Source organism: Mustela nivalis, assembly GCF_964662115.1.
Source record: "Mustela nivalis genome assembly, chromosome: 11".
Classification (NCBI taxonomy): domain Eukaryota; kingdom Metazoa; phylum Chordata; class Mammalia; order Carnivora; family Mustelidae; genus Mustela; species Mustela nivalis.
In genome coordinates, this window is record NC_139030.1 from 39,005,215 (window position 1) to 39,024,984 (window position 19,770).

General features: G+C 38.3%; 1 long non-coding RNA gene across 1 annotated transcript in view; it reads right to left on the minus strand.

The window, feature by feature from the left end:
- LOC309844063 overlaps positions 1-19,770 on the minus strand; it is a 72,131-nt gene that overhangs the window by 5,076 nt on the left and 47,285 nt on the right. The window contains exon 3 of the long non-coding RNA XR_014300473.1: positions 19,592-19,740. This is a non-coding gene — a long non-coding RNA (uncharacterized lncRNA). The remainder of the gene's footprint in view (positions 1-19,591; positions 19,741-19,770) is intronic.

The window sequence follows — 19,770 nt, forward strand, 5'->3', positions numbered from 1 at the left end:
CACCTGGGTGGCTCAGTGGGTTAAGCCTCTGCCTTTGGCTCAAGTCATCATCTCAGGGTCCTGGATCGAGCCCTGCACTGGGCTCTCTGCTCAGCAGGGAGCCTGTTTGCACCCCCCCCACCACCCCTGCCTGCCTCTCTGCTTATTTGTGATCTGTCAAATAAATATATAAAATCTTTAAAAAAAAAAAAAGGGATCATAAGTAAATATGGGATATTGTTTACCTCTGAGGCAAGTGAAGGGGGTCAGAAAAGAGTGTACATATAAACTTAAGAGAAACATAATATTCTAGTTCTTGGGTTAGCTTATAGACTCATGGGCATCTTTATATTATTAAAACAAATACAAGAAGGTCTTGCTTATTTGAACAATGACAGTATATCCCAGACCACGCATAATGATTAACTCAATTCCAAGCATCTGGGGTCCAAAAAAGATGGTGACTGACTTTAAAAGATTAGTGGTAAGTAGGCTTTCTGCTTTTACAGACTTTCCTTGTTGTATTTTGTGTCATACTGAGGATCTTATGAGAGTCACCCCACATGTCATTACTTTGTCTTTTTGTAATAAATGTCAAAAGATAGAGTTTTATGGAATAGAAAAACATTTGCTTTCACATTTTACAAAATCTACTGCTTGGCAGGCAGCGGAGAGTAGAGCTGATGCCTTCAAAGATTCACCAACTGTTTGGGCAACTTAATGAGACAGCAGAAAAGCAAACAGATTTATTTAAAAAAAAAAAAAAACTAGAGAAGCCTATTTGCTTTTCTTCTCTTCTTGCCAATCACCTTGATTTGGCATATTTTTGTGTCTGCGCATGCCCTAAGCTCTGTGTTCCTAGTGATAAGTACAGATCAGGTAGTGGTGAATCAAGTCCATCATCCAATTTTTAAAATATGAATCTGCCTTTCCCTTTTTTCTCCCAAGTTTTTATTTAAACTCCAATTAGTTAACATATGGTATAATATTGGTTTCTGGTGCAGAATTTGGTGACTTATCACTTACGTACACCACCTGCTGCTCAACACAAGAGTCCTCCTTCATACCCAGCTAAGGCAGCATCAGAGAGAAAAGTATATGGCACAAAATGTTTTTAAAAAATATTCAAGAAGAAAAAAAAATAAAAATATTCAAGAAGAAAGCTTCTGAAACTTATTCATCTTCTAATTATTACTATCTACTTTTGGCACAAAATGTTACAACTAAAGTACACCTTTAGATTGGCACTTGATAATTTAAAGTTTAAAATTCGCTATTGTGATCAACCGAATTTCTGGCACCTGAACAAGAATACATAATCTAGAGATGCAGTGAAATTCAATAAAATGTCAATTTTATTGAACTTCACTACAGGCAGATCAATATATGGAATATAAGGACATGAAACCCTGAACTGAGCCAACCTAACAAAAACCATTCCTAAATATCTAATTATTCACTCTACATAGAATGATCTTGACTGATTACAGAAATTAAAAGGCAGCACTTTCCTCCTCTCAGGACTTCTAAGGCTATGACAACAGACTTGGCATTTGATCAAAATCTCCAAATTGGTGATGTTGAGGAGTTCAGCTGAGGAGCACATGTGCATCTGTTTCCTCACATGGTTGCTCCTGCTCTTCGCCAGAGAGTTTTCTAGTTCAAGAGGTCCTGGGAGTGGGGTACAATGAGTAAGAAAGGGGCAAAGACCTGTCATTCCTTCCTTCATGCAATAAATATTTATTTCTATGTCTTCTACGTGCCACGAACCACACTGGAAACTGGAAAGCAATGCCCAGCAAGGATGGCAAGGCCCTCAGCCTGGTGCAGCTTCCAGTCCTCTGGGGGCTGCTGTCCAGTGAAGAGAAATGTAGATGGTGGAGAGCTAAGGGCGATGACAGAAGCAGCAATAATGCTTGCAGCAATATGAATGTTAAGAATCCGCAAACACCAGGGTGCCTGGCGGGGGTGGGATGGGGTGCTCAGTTGGCTACACATCTAACTCTTGCTTTCGGCTCAGTTCATGATCTCCTGGGTTGTAGGACTGAGCCCTGTGTTGGGGTCCACACTCAATGGGGAGTTTGCTTGAGGATTCTCACCCTCTGTCCCCCACTTGTTCTTTTTCTCTGCCAAATGAATAAATAAATCTTTTTGTTTTTAAATCCATAATCAATCTGAAATTGAAGTGTTCTGTGTAAGAGTAAACCAATGCCTGCACATTAGAATCACCTAGGATTTTTTTTGTTGTTTTTTTTTTTTTTTTTTTGAGAGAGAGCATGAGAGAGCACATACATGAGGGTAAGGGAGGGAGAGAGAATCCCAAGCAGGGTCCATGTTGAGCGCCTAGTGGATGCCCCCTGCCCCCCACTCACCATGCGGGGCTTGGGGTTGGTGTAGCAACCCTGAGATCACGACCTGAGCTGAAATTAAGAATCAGAAGTTTAACCCGCTAAATCACTATAGTGTCCCACCTAGGATCTTTTTAAAATTGCAAAGTCAGGGCTGCGCTCCAGACAATTTAAATGATGACCTCTGGGGATGGAACATAGGCATTGGCAGTTTTTTAAGTTCCCCAGGCATCACTAATGTGTAGACAAGTTTGGGAATCACCAATCTAGAAAAAGGAAGATAAACAAAGACAAAGGGGAAATGATCTCTGCATAAATGACCTGGTATCATTTTTAGGTTACAAACTCAGACATATTAAGAGAAAAAAAATGTCTTTGTTTCTCTATAAATGACCGCAGTTTCCTTTTTTTTTTTTTTTTTTAAGATTTATTTATTTATTTGGCAGAGAGAGAGAGACAGAGAGAGAGGGAACACACGTAGGGGGAGTGAGAGGGGGAAAAGCAGGGCTCCTGCCAAGCAGGGACCCCAATGTGGGCCTCGATCTCAGGACCTGGGGTCATGACCTGAGCCTAAGGGAGACAATCAAGGATTGAGCCACCCAGGCGCCCCATAAATTCCCTTTTATGGGAATTTGGAGATGGAGTTGGAAATTGAAGATGAAGCCCCCAGTTGCACAAGGTGGCTGAAGTTTCTCTCACTTCTTCCCTTTGTTTTCTCTTCACTGGAGCTGGAGAATTATCAAGTACCAAAGCAGGAGAGAAGGATTAGTAGTGATGAGCTTCCATCTCATCTCCACCTCATCTCTATCCACATTGGCTCCAATGAGTCCGCTCAACACGTGGCTTCTCCATGTCAGTTTCTGAGACCCTCAGGCAGCTGCCCTGTCCCACCCACAGAGGCCCTTAGGCTCCTGGCCACACCACAGACATTCTGCTCTGGCCCTCTTTACAATGATGTTCAAGAGGCAGGGTAAGCCTTTAAAAATAATGCAGAAAGGAATTAGAGAATGAAGAGCACTGCTTAATAATATAGCAGAATAAATCTTGGAACTTTTTCTTCTTCTTATTCCCCACTAAGTATGCCAAGAAATTTGTACGTTTGTTAAAATGTGCCTCACTTGTACTGTATCATGTTATCTTCAACCCTCTGCTTCTTTCCTGAACTATTTTATAAGCCACTTGTCCATTTTGTCAGAGTTTATTTTTCTTAATTAAAAATATAATCCATAAACTTACTTAATTGAATGCACAAAATTCCAATACTGTGTGATATACTGAAGGCTACCAAGCTAGGAGGAAGGCCCTATCTCCCCCACTTAGAGAATTCTCTTAGAAACCTCCTGAATCACATGTGACTCAGAATTGGCCAATAAGGCAACAGTGTCCATTCTTTCTTAAGAGTAAATTTTTCTAAATACAAGTTAACCCCATTTAAAGATGAATACTGACCAGTATCTCTCTTACAATATTTCTTTAGTTTTCATATGAATCTTTATTTTGCAAACTCATCTCAGGATTGTGTTTCCAGCATCAGTGATAATAAAACATTTAAGGGAGAGCCTGTATTTGTGGTTGGTGAAATTGTTCTTGATTTATGATTCTATGCTATATTTCTTAAATCTCTCAGAAAACCAAATACCTCAGAATACACATATTTAGCTCCTATTGTATCTCTAGATCACGTTTCATTAAAAGATGCGACAATCTACTTAAATATACCAGAATCCTTTTTGTTAGGTGAGGAAATATTTAACATAAAACAGCAGTTCAGCAAGTATGCTTAACACTGGTAAAAGGTATTTGCAGATATGGAGAAATATTAGAAGGAAACAAGAAATCAAATTAATGATTATGCATAAGGAAGCTGAAAAATGGGTATTTTTCTCTTAGATTTCCTTAAATCTTTCAGTGATTATTCTAACACTTCCTATTTTTAATAGTTTCTTGATGTTTATTATGCTAGATATAAAGTACAAATATGCTTACTACAATATAGTTTAGGACCTGTCCTTGGTTTGAGTTTCTTAGAGTATAACCAAAAACCCCCAACCAATTTAGTCAATAGCACAAGAATTATGACACTCCTAATAAGGATCAGGAGTAAAGAAGTCTGCTTTCTACACAGGCTTTTCTATGTCTGAAAGGTAAGGGTCTACTATAGTTGGTTTATTTTTAAATTGCAGTAAGGTAGTAAGGAATGCCAAAGCATTTATCATTCATCAATAAAAACTGTGCTCAGGCCGAGTGCTTTTAAATATGCATGACTAAGTTCCCAGTGGTTGTTTATTTGCTTTGTGGCAGCCTGCCTGATTGCCTATCTGATCAGTAAAAACAGTTCAGAACTCAACACTGGAAGGACAGGGAAAGTTCAGTTCAGAACACTAATTCTGAAGATGGGATTTCTACTGTCTGGTGCCTGAAAGAGGAATTAAAAGAGTTCTAGCTGAGAACAAGAATGAGCAAATCCATTATCTTTTTATTGAGAAAGGAATCGAAGCATCATCCTGGCCAGGACCCACTATCCACCTACCAGATGACCTTCTTGTACAGTGAGGTTTCTCCTCCTTAAAGTAGGCAGATTCCAGGTCATCTTTTGTGCCACAAAAGTCAGTATTTGCAGACATTGTGGACATGGGTACCTGGGCACTGGAAGGAGGGAGAGGCCTGAAGGGACCCACTTTCTTTTGATAAGAAGCAGATGGACTGAAAGTTCTAAATGAAACAGAAATATCCAAATACAGACATTCTTTCCCCCATCTCTTGGTAAATTATTGAGCTTCAGCTATATTTAGGTGCTCTTTGCAAAGATTGTGGGGTTCTAGAGACAGACTTACCTCACGGGTCTTAGAGTCAAGTAGAAGCAGCTAATGTGCAAGGCGGAGTTAAGGAATGGGCCACAGAAGAAAGGAGTCAAGGTTTGTAAGAAAGTAAGTGCCTGGCTGAGAGGAGGAGTAGGTAGTTTTAGGGGATATAGAATTTGAGGTGGGCTTCCATGATAGGTAAGATTTCAATAGACTGGATGTTAAGAAGACTTTCCTGGGTATAAGAGCTACAAGGACAAAGGCAAAGAGGCAGACCATAGAGGTTATGACAAGAAAAAAGGTAGGGTACTGAACATAAAGTCTACATAGGGGGAAAATTATACTACAGACAGCTCATTCAGACCATGAATTGAATTTAGCTACCTGATGACTTGTCTGGCCTGGTCAGTATTCAGTTTTCTTTTTTATCCAAAGAGAGAGAGAGATTTTTATTTGAATAAGCTATTAGTATTTAAATAATAGGAGGTTGTACATAAAACTCTAAATGTTTAGCTTCTCTTGAAAAAAATCTAAGGTTCTGGCATCTATGGTAGGCTTTCATTCCCACTTATCAGTGGAGATGAGAGGTGGACCTCTTGAACAGGGCAGAAACTGTCATTGGCCACAGTTCCTATCACTTCCTATTGTTTCTGCAAATGTCAGATACTGTTTATTATTATGACTAGGCTGCCCTCTTGTTTGTAGTAAAGACAAAACTTTTTCTTAAACCTTGCCTCACATATGTCTGATGCCTATAGGTATTTGGGCTATTTTTACCTCCACCATAAAAGAAAACATTGAACATCAGCTGGAAGCACTTTTTCTTCATTTGGTGGCCGATGGCAAAGCTTTGAAATTTTTTGAGGATTAAGTGGATGAATGGCCTGTGTCTTAAGAAGCTTATTCTATAAAAGGAAAATAAAATTAATTGCAGAGGGAAAATCGAGGTGGAAAAAAATAATGAGAGACCAATTCATCAACCAAGTAAGAGGTAAAGAGGTTTGGAGTTTGGTGGGAAGAGTGGCAATGGGGAAAAAGCATGTCAGAAATACTGCAAAGATATTAGCAAGCTACTGATTGCATTGGAGGAGGAGATGAAGAAAGATCAAGCAACTGAAAAGAGACTGCAAAAAGAGGATAGTGATAGGAATATTGCCAAAAAAACAACTAGATATGCAGTGATAACTAAGGCAACCTTTTGGTAATTCTGGATTCAGCATAGCCTTACAATTACTGGGTGAAGAATTAGGGACCAAAATTCTCAGGGAAATAACACACCTGCTCTTAACTTCCAGGTGGCCTCTTTTTTTGTTGTTGTTGTTAATCTGTTTCCATGTATATGACTGGTAGACTTATCTCCAGTGGTGTCTACCTACTTCATGTTATGTCACTCAATAGAGAGGATGGGTGACAGAGGAGATGATGGATTGTGTGTAGTACTGCCAGAAATTAAAAGGATTTTGTCAAAAGAATTTACCCTAGGTTAATTAGAGATGCAATACACATTAAATAGTAAATTTAACCTTCGTATTTCTAACCTCCCAAAAAAGTCAGTAATACTCAGACAAAGGAGAAAGTTGGTTACTGAGTAGGCCCAGCTAAGTATCATCATTTTATCTCAACACGATTCTCTTGATATGTGAACAAACAAACCATTTCCAACTTCTCTTCTCCAAGATATTTAACCCTAGAGCTGGAAATAGAACCAAAGAAGCCAGTGAAAGTAGGCTCTAGTGAAAGAAAGGTGGTCTACAAGTTTGGAGTGGTCAACTCAGCAGTGACTTTGTTTCTTGGATTAATATGAACATTTCAACAGAAGCAAGTTAAAGCAACTGAAGAGCAGTCTTCACCTATACTTTAGTCAGAGTACAAATTAGTCACTTAGCAAGAGAAGAAACTTTGTTAAAAGTTGAAGAGACTGTTAAAATGTGGTAAGTTGCATAAACTTAATTGCATAAGTTGTTAATTTAGGAAATCAAAAGATGTCCGTGTCGAGGGCGTACAGTAATTGTTGGTTAGGGGTATGTCTTTTTATAGGGCTGTAAGAGAGAAATACTCTCTAGATCATTAGGCAGGGAAACAGGAATTTAAGTTTTAGTATACCATGGGGCTACCTACTTCTGCAGCTCATCACATATTAAGCCTTGGCAATTACATCACTGAATCAGCCCAGTTCTCAATTCACTTAAGGTAAGAAAAGGAGGTGAAGGGGTTTAACTAAATGACCTCTAGTTTTGAGAACTTTCCAGGTCTGACAATTTACAACACCCTCTGGCAGTGGATTCTCCAATATATATTGTGTTATTCTTCCATTTTTCTTTTTAACACATCTCTAAATTGTATGTTTGGGATGAGTAAGAGCTTTTTTCATCTGCTTCACAGAAAACCTTGATTTTTGCTAACTGCCCCCAGTATGAGTTTCCAGAATGACTGATTAAAATGAGCCACTGGATAAAAGCAATTTTCCAAGCCTTCTCAATAGGTTAGGCTGAGATCAATTCCTAGAAACAAGATACATTTTTGAGGAATTTCTAACTGGCCAAGAGAATTAGAGAAAGACCCCTCTTTTAGCTACTCCCTGCATGCAGTCCAAGTAGACCCTTAAGCTCCTACTAGCTCCTCACCAAAGGCCAGCATCTACTTGGACTTGGGTGGGTTCGTCAAATTCCCTTATTCAAGCAAGAGGCAGTCGTGCAAAGTTTCTCCAAAATAACACTGAAAAGTGCCTCAAATTAGGATATATTATCTGTTTTAATGGCTCAGTTACAGTTCTTGACCAAACCTTGTTAGAGAGAGGGCAGCCTGGTCTCTAGGCTCCTCACACATTATCTGGAATCAGCTGGGACAGGTCTACATAAAATAAAATCATCAGAACTGTGTTTCCTCAAAAGATACATCGATTGTTCTTCTCTGCCTGAATTCTGTTCATCTTCATATACTGAAAAGTGATTTGTAGTAAGAAAAAAAAAGCATTTCTCAACCTCTTTATAATAATTTTTATAACTTAAAAGTTGAATAATTTATTTTTAAATATTTGACCTAAATCAAAGTTTGACTGATTTTCGAATATACACTCACAGGGAAAAACTCTGTTCCATTGTGGCTTTCACTACAAAAGTGTTTCCAGTCTGCAAAACTCCAAACTGAAAGCATTCAACATCAGACTCAGAAGTCTGGCCGAATCTAACACTAAAACAGAGATAGGTTCAAAACATTTCATCAGCTCAAGATGGGCAAGGACCCCTGAGAGATCACAACACGTGGCATATTGATATTCGGAATATCAAGAATTTATAAGAGAGTCCTATTATTTCTGACAACTTTGTGGTATGTACATTTCACAAGTTCTAGCGTTTGCTCCTTGAATAAAATGCTCACAGTGAAACTGGAAAATCAGAGTTATTCTCAGCCTCTTTGCCTGCATCACCAGTACTTGGAATTTTTAGTGTCTGAAAATACTGATGCTCTTAAATACTCCCTTCAAAATCAGAGCCTTCTCATTTTAATACTAATCAAACTAAACCATTTGGAAGAACCCTGACTTCTCTTGCTTCCATAGCTTATTATATTCATTACCTTACTTCAATCAGGTTCTGGATGACTTGTTTCTATTCTAGGTAGAGTCTGTGTAAGAATAGTTTAATCATACTAATAAGGATTGGCCTGATTCTCCCATCCCAATGCTCATGTAACTTCCATAGATTCAAAATCCCTTTCAGAGTGCCTTCATCTTGAAAATTCATGTGCTGTCCATATGGGAATATCTGTACACCTTTAAGATGATTGGAGTTTTTTTTGCTATTATTATCTTCTCAAAACAAATAGAACAAACAGTGCATGTCATGCCCATCTTTTTCAGACAAGAAATCTCCATAAAGTACTTAATGGGCCAAGTGGAAAATGTTCTAACAATAGTCTTCTCTGGTTTTTCAATTTATTACAGGTGGATAATCTCTGAAAAACCCAAGAAGGTGAACAGATTGAATCACTTTTAACAATTTGAGTCTTGAATGGATTCCAAGTGCTTAGAGTCAAGCTGTTTTTCCTTTAACTAATACCTCAAATAAAGATTAAATAATTTTTCTTTGAAAATTGGCCCAAAGTACCGGAAAATTGTATGTTTTGGAAAACCACACTGATTATAAATGAGCTTTTGGGCATTATAATTACTCTGATATTTTAATTGGTGTTGTCATAAATTTGGGGGCAAGAGAGTATCCTTTCCAATTCTTCTTTGGTATGCTGAACTTCTCTAAGAGACACAACTACAAATTCAGTACCAACCAACGTTTTAGACTGGACTTGCCATCAACTGAAAACAAAGGTCAGGAAAGCAAAGGTATGCATAAGTCTTAAAAAGATGGCATATAGGGCGCCTGGGTGGCTTAGTGGGTTAAGCCGCTGCCTTTGGCTCAGGTCATGATCTCAGGGTCCTGGGATCGAGCCCCGCATCGGGCTCTCTGCTCATCGGGGAGCCTGCTTCCTCCTCTCTCTCTGCCTGCCTCTCTGCCTACTTGTGATCTCTGTCAAATAAATGAATAAAATCTTTAAAAAAAAAAAGATGGCATATAGTTATATGCATTATTATAATGCATATAACAAAATCAATCAAAATATAAATCTTGAACAACTAGTGTGCAATCTCTAATCAAGATTTAATTTCAGCAAACCTGAAAACCATCTCTTTTATAAATATGTATATTTAGATGTCTTCAAATTTTGCTTTGGATTTCCATTGTTAGTGAGGACAGCCAAAACTACCTCTTCCTTCCTTGACTTAAATATGGCAAACGCTAAGGAGAAAGAAAGATTACTGATTCTGGACATAAATGAAACAGAATTAGCAATAATGCCCAGTAGATTTATCTTAGCGTATGAAGAAAATGTACTTTTTATAGTCATCCTATGTCAAGAAAAAGCCTTCAATCAAGTAATCTCATTCCACCCTATGCACAGGAAACAATTATCATCATCATCACAAGGGTCAATGAACAGTGTAGAAACCACATTCTGAGGTTAAACGAGTACAGATCTTGCCATCTCTTTCAGGCTGACAAATTCTGGCCAAACTTATACTGATTCTGGAAGAATACAAGCCACCAAGAAGGCAGACTAAAGATAATCTAGCCTAGCAGTTGCTTTGGAATTTGAACATTAGAAAAAATAAAATTTGGCACCTGTGTTGTACAAAATGCACAGCTACATAAGAAAATCTCATCTTTTTGTAAAAACTTCTGTTTCCCCAGTTGCACGGCTTGAAAGTGAATCTGCATACCAGAAGGTTGTTCAGGATTATAAAACTTAATGCATTTTACCACAAGCAAATATAAACATTTTCCAGGAAAGCACAAGGCAAGAGACATGAAAGACCATATGTTTTCAATGCTCTCCATGTCAAAACAATAGTAGTCTCCAGAAAATAACTGCTAGTCATATTGAATTATTTTACCAGATATCCTCCGAAAGTTACTTGGAAGAAAGTACAGGGCACTCCATGTACCATGTAATGGATAAAAATAGATTTCCCCAGACCAAACATATTACATTCTTGAATTATTTTATTGGCCATAAGACTTTAAAAGGTTCTGGAGTTTTATTGCTCATGGGTTAGTGGCAAAGGTAAAAATGAGATAAGAGAAAACAGAGACTTAATTCTCTGGAAAATGGTTCTCAGTGAGCTGTGTAAACTCCTTTTCAATAAACTACTATTCTTAAGACACAAAAACAAACAGGGCATTTTCCTGTCCCAGAGGCTATGATGATTTTTTTCTCTGGCTGAGTCTACAACCTTTAACAGGTGCCTGCTGCTCTTGCCATGCTCCATCTTGAAGTTAAACACACATATGGAGAACAAGAACAAGTCAGCCTGGGAGAGAAGGGCTGAGGTAAAAGTTCTATAAGGGCTTCCTGTCCTAACATCCCCCCAGGCTACCTTTTAACTCATATCAAAGTACTGCCCCAGTGACTGGATGGAAGGGCACCACACAAAATGTGTTTAGCTGATCATCCCGCCTCACATGGCTCTAGAAACGGCCTCTTGCATTGCAAACCATTTTCCCAATAATGATATCAAAAACTTGTGGAATGAGTTCTCAAAACAAAATCTCTATTATCAAAGGAGCAAGCCACACTCTAGAAATAGCCACCCATACTGAAGATAGGGAAAGAGGAGGGAAAGCAAAATGGAAGGATTCCATTCCTCACTCGTGGATTAATTGTCCCTTCCAGCATTTCCTTACTAATCTTTTTATATTTTGAAGACACACAGTTTACTTCCTAAGTGTTCTACTTAGTGAAGACCTACTATGTACCAGACCCTTTGTGAGGTGCCCACTGTATCTTACCTCACCCAATCTTTTCAGCAACCTCTTACACACCCTGACACACAGAACAGACTAAATAATCTGTGGGGCCTGGCACAAAATGAAAATGTGGGGTCCATGGTTCAAAAAGCAGGTATAAAATGTCATCATAGACACTAAAAGAGAAAAGACTTTACTTTTCATCCATGGTTGATCTCTCTCGGGTTTTGTTTTTAATTTTTTCCCTATTTTTTCCTGCCTTCCTCCCTCCCCTTTACTCCCTCCTTACTTTCTTCCCACTCTCCCTCCCCCCTTCCTTGCTTCCTTCCTTCCTTCCTTCCCTCCCTCCCTTCTGTCCTTCTTCATCCTTCTTTTTTGCTTACTTGCTATTCAATGTTAGCTCCTCTGGGCTGAGGAAACATCTGGCTAGAGCCAGGGCCTCACCCACCACAGGGAGCATGCACACACCTACATGTGGACAGCTCATCAGCTGCCAGGTATACCTTCTACCAGCCACCCAACACAGACATGGTGCCTCGGTTGCAGACAGGAATACTGAACCTGGCACGTTCACTCTTACAAACTCAGCACCCCAGCCCAAAAGAGATGGGTTGTACTAGCTACTTGGATAGGGAGTGGATAATAGGACCACCCCCCTGTATGCAATGCACTAAGCCCAGCTCTTCTCACCAATGGAATGGTCAAGAGCCTCTCCTCACCTGTCCCTAGAACCCTGCAGAAGGAAGAGGACCTGGGAGGCCAGTCAGAGTCCAGGGGGGAAAGGAACTAGCAGCTAAGATCCACCTTGGGGTGGCAGGGAGTCAGCTGGGAGACCCCAGTCCTTCTCCATTATCATAGCCAACTTCATTTATAAATCACAAAATCAAGATAAAATAACTAATAATTTTAGAATGGTGACAATAGAACCTGAAATCAAGTGGGAGACCCTGCTGAACGTGGAGCTCTGTACGACTTCACTGGTCACGTGCCCATGAAACCAGCCCTGCTGACCACCAGCCATCTCCTCACTCTAAGAACCCCACCCACCTGATTGAAGGCATGGTGTTTCTTAGACAAAATATAGCAGATATCTACCCATTAGGGGAAGAAAGGAATCATTTTTTTTCTCTTCTTTCCTTTTTATTCCTTCCTTCCTTCCTTTTTTTTTTTTTTTTTTTTTTTTTTTTTTTTTTTTTTTTTAACAAACAAATAGACTAATAGTGAGAGAGCTTAAGTGACACCCAACAACGACACTCCCCGTGGTCTGCATGTGGTGGACCGGGGTCTAAAACCAGCATCCGGGGCCTTTTCACTATGTGGTGCTGCCATGTAGCTAAGAGGGGAAATGCATGATGAACATTTCCCTGTAAACATCTTGATATCTGAAACCCTACTTAGACTATTGACTTTTAGGGAAAAAAATAACCAAACATCCTGACACTTTGAGCAGATGTTTGTGAAATATCCTCCTTTGTGTGTTATGGTTTTAATATGAATGCAACATGTATTACAAAAGCAAGAGCATCCTTGAAGCTGGCCATCATTAATTTGTTAATGACTCACATATGGTATAATTTATAAGTGATATTATCTCACTGATTTATACTTTAGAAAGAAGACATATCTAATTGTAATCTTATTCTTGTGACAGTTTCAAAATGCATTGAAATTTAATCCTTTAATGGTATTAAAATGCACATGCATGTCATTATATAAGCTAATGCATTTTAGATAACTTTTTATTCTTTGAACTAATTAATATCAATCAAAACATCAAAAAGTATTATAGAAAATTTGGAATATAAGGAAAAGAAAACAGGTTGTCCATAACAGGTCACCCATAACCTTTCTAGTCTCTCACACAACCACAGTTTCAATTGTGGTATATTTTCCTCCTAATATTGTGATATAAGCCACAATACGCAATCATACCACAGTGGCTTTGTTTACATAAAAGGAAAATCTAAAACCAAAAATAAAAAAAGGCCCAGCTCTCCTCTCCTGTGGTATGAACAACACATGATTTTATTATTTTACCTAAAGACAGAGACATGGACTCGATCCTTTTTAAAGATTCTATATTAGAACTGAAATTATAACTTCTTTGAAAAATACCAAAGAGGAAAAAAAGTAAAAATCTCCCAAAGTTCACCTATGTAGTAAAATTTTCTCCCTATTCTACCCATCCAGCTCTATCCCCTAGAATTAATGACTCTTAAAGTTTGGTGTACATCTTGCCTCAAATTTTCCAAATTTGGATACACGTATATAGATGTACATGAATATACACCTAAATGGTTACAAAATCTGTATCATACTACAATCTGGTCATAACTTTATTTGTATATTCAACAGGTTATAACCTAACCTGGTAATGGGGAGCGTAGGTGGCTCAGTGGGTTAAAGCCTTTGTCTTCAGCTCAGATTATGATCCCAGGGTCCTGGGATCAAGCCCAGGATCCTGGGATCAAGCCCTGCATCCGGCTCTTTGTTCAGCGGAGAGCCCTGCTTCCCTGTCTTTTGCTCTCTGCCTGTCTCTCTGCCTACTTGTGATCTCTGTCAAATAAATAAATAAAATCTTAAAAAAAAAAAATAACCTGGTACTAAAATGTTAAATCACAGTTTTGACCTTATGCTTATTAATGTCTATCTAAATAAGTAAAGCCTAAAGGGCTAAGATATTTTCAAGTCAGAAAATAACATTTTCACATTGACCTATCCAGAGTTTTTTTTAACATGAAGACTTTTATTAACTCATCAACTACAGGGATTCCTTCCTAGGCAAAAGTAACTTGCCTACCTGCTAACTTGATTAGACCTTCACTTGTGTTTCCAGTAGAACTTACTACAGACTCTCTGTGTTACAGTCAAATACATAAATCAAATCTTCTCAACTAAAGTGCAAGGTACTGCAGGAAAAGAAAAACTAGTATGAATTGTTTTTCCTGTAGTTATTAGAATAATGTCTTATACAAAATATGCCTGCAGTTAATGTTTGTTACTCAAACAAATGCATGAATGCCCGATCGGACTTCCTTCAAGTTGTTTCACTAACTGTAGTATTGGTTTTATACGGATCAGTCTAGGCTCTCACGTAGTCTTTCTCAGTAACTAATATTTGACATGACAAATCAAGTTCAGTACATGAGCACTGATGTACAGCACAGACCCATGTAACCACCAAACTTGAAGCCTTATTCTCTATCCTAATCATCAGCAGGGAACTTTCATTAGGCACTGTAGCCTTTTTTTTTTTTTTTTTTAAGATTTATTTATTTATTTCAGAGAGAGAATGGAAGAGACTGGGGCAAGGGTTGGAGGTGGTAATGGTAAGGGCAGAAGGCGAGGAGAGAGAAACTTTAGCAGACTCCCCCATTCAGTGTGGAGACCCATGCGGGGTTCGATCTTACAAGCCTGAAATCAGGACCTAAGCCAAAAACCAAGAGTCCGAGGCTCAACCTACTGCGCCACCTACACATCCCCCAACTATAGTATTTTAAAATATCCTCTTACCTTGGATCTTTTGTAACCTCGTTGAGTAGATCAAGATAGTAATAAGCTTCTAAAAACTTGACCCTTTTTAGTCTCTAGGAAACTAACAAATCTTTTGGTAAAAGGAAAATTTTTAAAGATTTATTTTTTTATTTATTTGACAGACAGAGATCACAAGTAGGCAGAGAGGCAGGCAGAAAGAGGAGGAAGCAGGCTCCCCTCTGAGCAAAGAGCCTGATGCAGGGCTCAATCACAGGGTCCTGGGATCATGACCTGAGCTGAAGGCAGAGGCTTTAACCCACTAAGCCACCCAGGTGCCCCGGTAAAATTTTGAATTTACAGTTCTACCAAATCTTTTGGTAAAACTTTGAATTTACAGTTCTAAAGACATACATATATGCATGTCTTTGTGTTCATTTTAGGTTCTCTATTCTTACACAACTTTGACCTTGAAAAGATTATTTTCCCTTGTCTGCATTCCTATTTCTTTCAGATTTTGCTTATGCAGATTTTCAAACATACACAAGACAGAAGAGTATAATCAACTCATCCCCAAATTTTAACAATAATTTGGCAGATGTTGACAATCTGAAAAGTGACGTAATTTGTTCCCAGAGGATCACACAACAGCTCTAGTCAAAATTCTTTTCAAATGCTAGACAAGGCTCTCTACAAAAGTAAACAGAATGAGAGTCACCTCAAAACAAATGATCCTCAGGAAGTGAAAACCGGAACCACATGTGCACCCTGAACTATAGCTTTCAGGGCATGACAGTCTTTCTACTCAGGCATTTGTTTGCAAAACAAAACATGAGAATACAGAGTGAGGAGCAGAAAAAGCTGCATGTGATGAAGGCTCAGGGGCATCCAGAACTGCCCCGCACCCTCCAGAACACACAGCTTACAAGGTACAGTCTTTGCCATTGAGGAAGTCACACATTGATTTGTAAGAAATGATAAACTATCCAATTACCAAAAGAAATGGAAGCATTCATTTAATTACAATGCTGTCGAATCATTTATGTATAACCTATGCATTCTATTTTTTTCAATCCAGGTAATACTTTTCTTTCTTTTCAAATTATTAAGTGACATATTAGTGCTAAATACAGAGTTCAGTAGAAAATCCCAACTTTCCTACCTTTAACTATCAACAAAACCACATAAAGCTAAAGAAAATCTCATGGAGTACATATGTTACCAATAATCCCACCATTTCTGTTATGGCCCAGGAGTGATCTTAGTAAGCTAATATGTGAAAGAACACATAACTCCTTTCTAGTTGACTTATCTACAGTGAAGTGTTACAGAAACTGCCTCACCTTATCCTTTAGTACCATAATTCACTCTGACTTGTGCACATGAGCAGGTTGGCCCACTGTTGGAGAAAAGGGAGGAATAGAAAAACGAAGTGGAATCATGAAACTTACCCCGACTTCTCATCCACATTATGAGGTGTGATCCGAAGACCAAGAGCACAGGCATTTCCTGAAAGCCTTTAGAAATGCAGAATTGAAGAAGGCCCACTGAATTCTGCTAAAGCAGAATTTGCATTTCAGTAAGATCCCCAGCTGATTGATATGCCCTTAAAGTTTGAGAAGCAATGTCTTAAACTTTCTTTTATCTCTAGGCTGTGATTATGACATCACAACACAATTAACAAATGTGTTATTTTGCCATATCTCTGATAACATGGTCTTGCTTGATTGGACAATCAGGTTTCACTTACCTTTTTTGAATGATCTATAAGCTCATGGATACATTTGATTTAGTAATATTTTGTACATAAATCTTGGGATTAAAGACTAGCCCTTTTCCTGTGCCCTTTTGAAGTTAATACATAGTGTTAAGACCTTTGATTTCTAGAAATCACAACTCTCAGTTCCAAAAGAAAATTATTTCACATGTAACAATCAACAGATTCATCCACACTGCTCTGTCTCAGGAAGTGAAGAGTAAATATCAAAACCAAATGTTAGATTGAATAAACAGAAATATTGCCTTGAGCATAATCTAAACCAAGACATTATAAAAACATACACACACATAATTTCATGGCATCTTTCTTTTTTTTTTTTTTAAAGATTTTTATTTATTTATTTGAGAGAGAATGAGTGAGAGAGAGCAGGAGAGAGGAGAAGGTCAGAGGAAGAAGCAAACTCCCCAAGGAGCTGGGAGCCTGATGCGGGACTCGATCCTGGAAGTCCAGAATCATGACCTGAGTCGAAGGCATTTGCTCAACCAACTGTGACACCCAGGCGCCCTTACGGCATCTTTCATACCCATTCTTATAGATACGACATGAATTTAATCTTTAAAAGCTTTTGTTTTCTCAGTATCTGCAAATTACTTTTAACTGGAGAAATATGAGAAGGCAAAAGTACTTCCCATTTTATTATACTGGGCCTTTTGGTAAACTCTGGCTTTTAAAATTATTGAAAATATTAATGAAATATTATGTTACTTCACTATTCCTACATATCTTTTGTTTTAAGAAACAATTTTAATACAAATACACAATTTAGCTTTGTTCTTATATTTAGGTTAAAATACAGTGCCACAAATATCTTTATGAATACACAGGATATTTTACAAATCTTTCCCAATTTGCCACTTTTATTAAAACACACACACACACACACACACACACACACCTGATCTCAGCAAACTAATAGTTCCTTTTGAAAACTTCAATTTGGAGTGGAAATGAGATTAAGTAGCAGACCAGAGGAAAGCCTGGATGGGTGGTAGTGGACAAAGGGCAGATCTAAATATTGGGCATGTGGTCAACTTTATGAGGGAAAGTGGGGAAAATAAAGGGAGACAACCATCCCTCCTCTTTCTTCTCTCCTCCCCTATTCCTCCTCTACTATCCCCCATACTCTTTCCTTCACAGATCAAAGGACTCCCCTTACTGCCTAGGAAAGGCCAGAAAACACCTTCTTTACACTGTTCCCAGTAATGAGCTACTGGCAGATTATTAGGGACTATCCTTAAAGACAGAAATATCCAGTGGTCTCCGTTTTAAATTAATCATACCCACGTTCTCTACCAAGAACACAAAATCACAAATATGGTCTTTGTAGTTAAGAACCTCTCTGATATTAGAATACAAATCTATGTAATATGTTTGGTTAAGAAGTATAAGAACAATCTGGCATGGACCTGCCTAAACTTAAACTTTGAGAAAGGAAGATGCTGGAACAAGGCAGATCTAGGACAAAGAAATGAAACTAATTTCATCATGGTTCCAGAGAACAAGGGCAGAAGACTAAGTGAGACTCCAAGAAGGGCACGAGAGGCCCATGTTAGCATCCATAAGCAGTGGGACTAAAACCATAGTAGAAAGCAAGCAAGAGTTGCAAGCAGGCCAGTCCTTGAGGACAGCCAGGTGGTAGCATTCTTCTAAAATATTTTTCTTATTTTGGTAAGTGATTCTATTTTGGGAATTGGAGCATAGATATATGACCCTCTGATAATAGTTTCTCCCAAGAAGCATTTGGCACCTTTCCTCCTTTTGCTCTTCTTATGCCAAAATGCTCTCAAATTTTAGTTTAAATTCTCTTCTCCAATCCAAGATCATCTTGACAGCCCCGCATGCTGCAATGAGATGTTTCCTCCTCTTGATGGAACCACGTGTTTTTCATCACAAAGAATGGTATCAAAAAGTTTATGTTCTTCAACATTATCTGTGAAGTCAGTGTTTCACTTCCCTTATTCATCTTTTTACTCCAAACTCCTGACTTTCAAAAGCAGGAAGACATTTTTTTTTTCAATTCTGTCTGTAAACCCAAACTGTTCCGTTTCTGTTTAAACTAAAATTTACAAAAAATACATTCTACATATTTTTCTCAGTAGTATCATTTTCTTCTTGGTGTATTAGCAGAAGCATGTAGAAGTTGGTGAGTTGTAAGAATCTTAACATATCTTGTGATTTGCCATGGAGACCACAATTTTTTTCCCTAAAGCTAATGTCAAAGACTGCTGTCATTTTGTAGAATGTGGGAAGGTTCTGCTTCATGAAAATGTCAGAGTTCATATTTTATGACATGACCCTCATCTGACTCCAGAAGTAGTTTCTACTTCAACTTTTTCTCTTTGACATAACATGTGCATTCACTTGCCAAGATTTTAACCTTAATATTTGTTTTCCTTCACCTCCTCAAACTATTACTTATTTTGTTTTTGGGTTTTTTGGTGTCTTAGCATTTTATCTAGGAGCTCATCATCCCCTTAAATGAATTAGAGCAAACCCAATTCACTCCTCAAGATGTTTTTGAACATTTTGTTGTGTTTTCCTCAGTCACATAATGCTAACATTTTTATATACTTTATCATATCATATATTTTAAGCTTTCCATATATCATAAGGCTTCCCATCTCTCCCAAAAGATTATATTCTCTTCAGAGAATACAACCAACACCTCTACGGAGCCTAACACATTGGTGACATCAAATTGAGAGCCAACAGGTGTTCACTGAATTAGAAAACAATCAAGAACTATTTATTTTGTGGCCATAATTCTTTTAGCTCCAAATAGGTTAAACACTCCAAACACTACTGCAAATTCCTAGGTAATAAGGGCTCCTTTTGAAATCTAACTGTCTACCTCCTGAGTCCAGAAGTTGTTAATCTTCTGAGTATTAGAAATTAGCACTGGTAGGGCACCTGGGTGGCTCAGTCGGTTGAGCGTCCAACTCTTGGTTTGGCTCAGGTCATGATATCATGGGTTGTGGGACTGAGCCCAGCAACTGGGCTCTTCACTCAGCCGGGAGTCTGTCTGGAAGATTCTCTCCCACTGCCCCCATCCTTTCTCTCTAGAAAAAAAAAGAAAGAAAAGAAAAGAA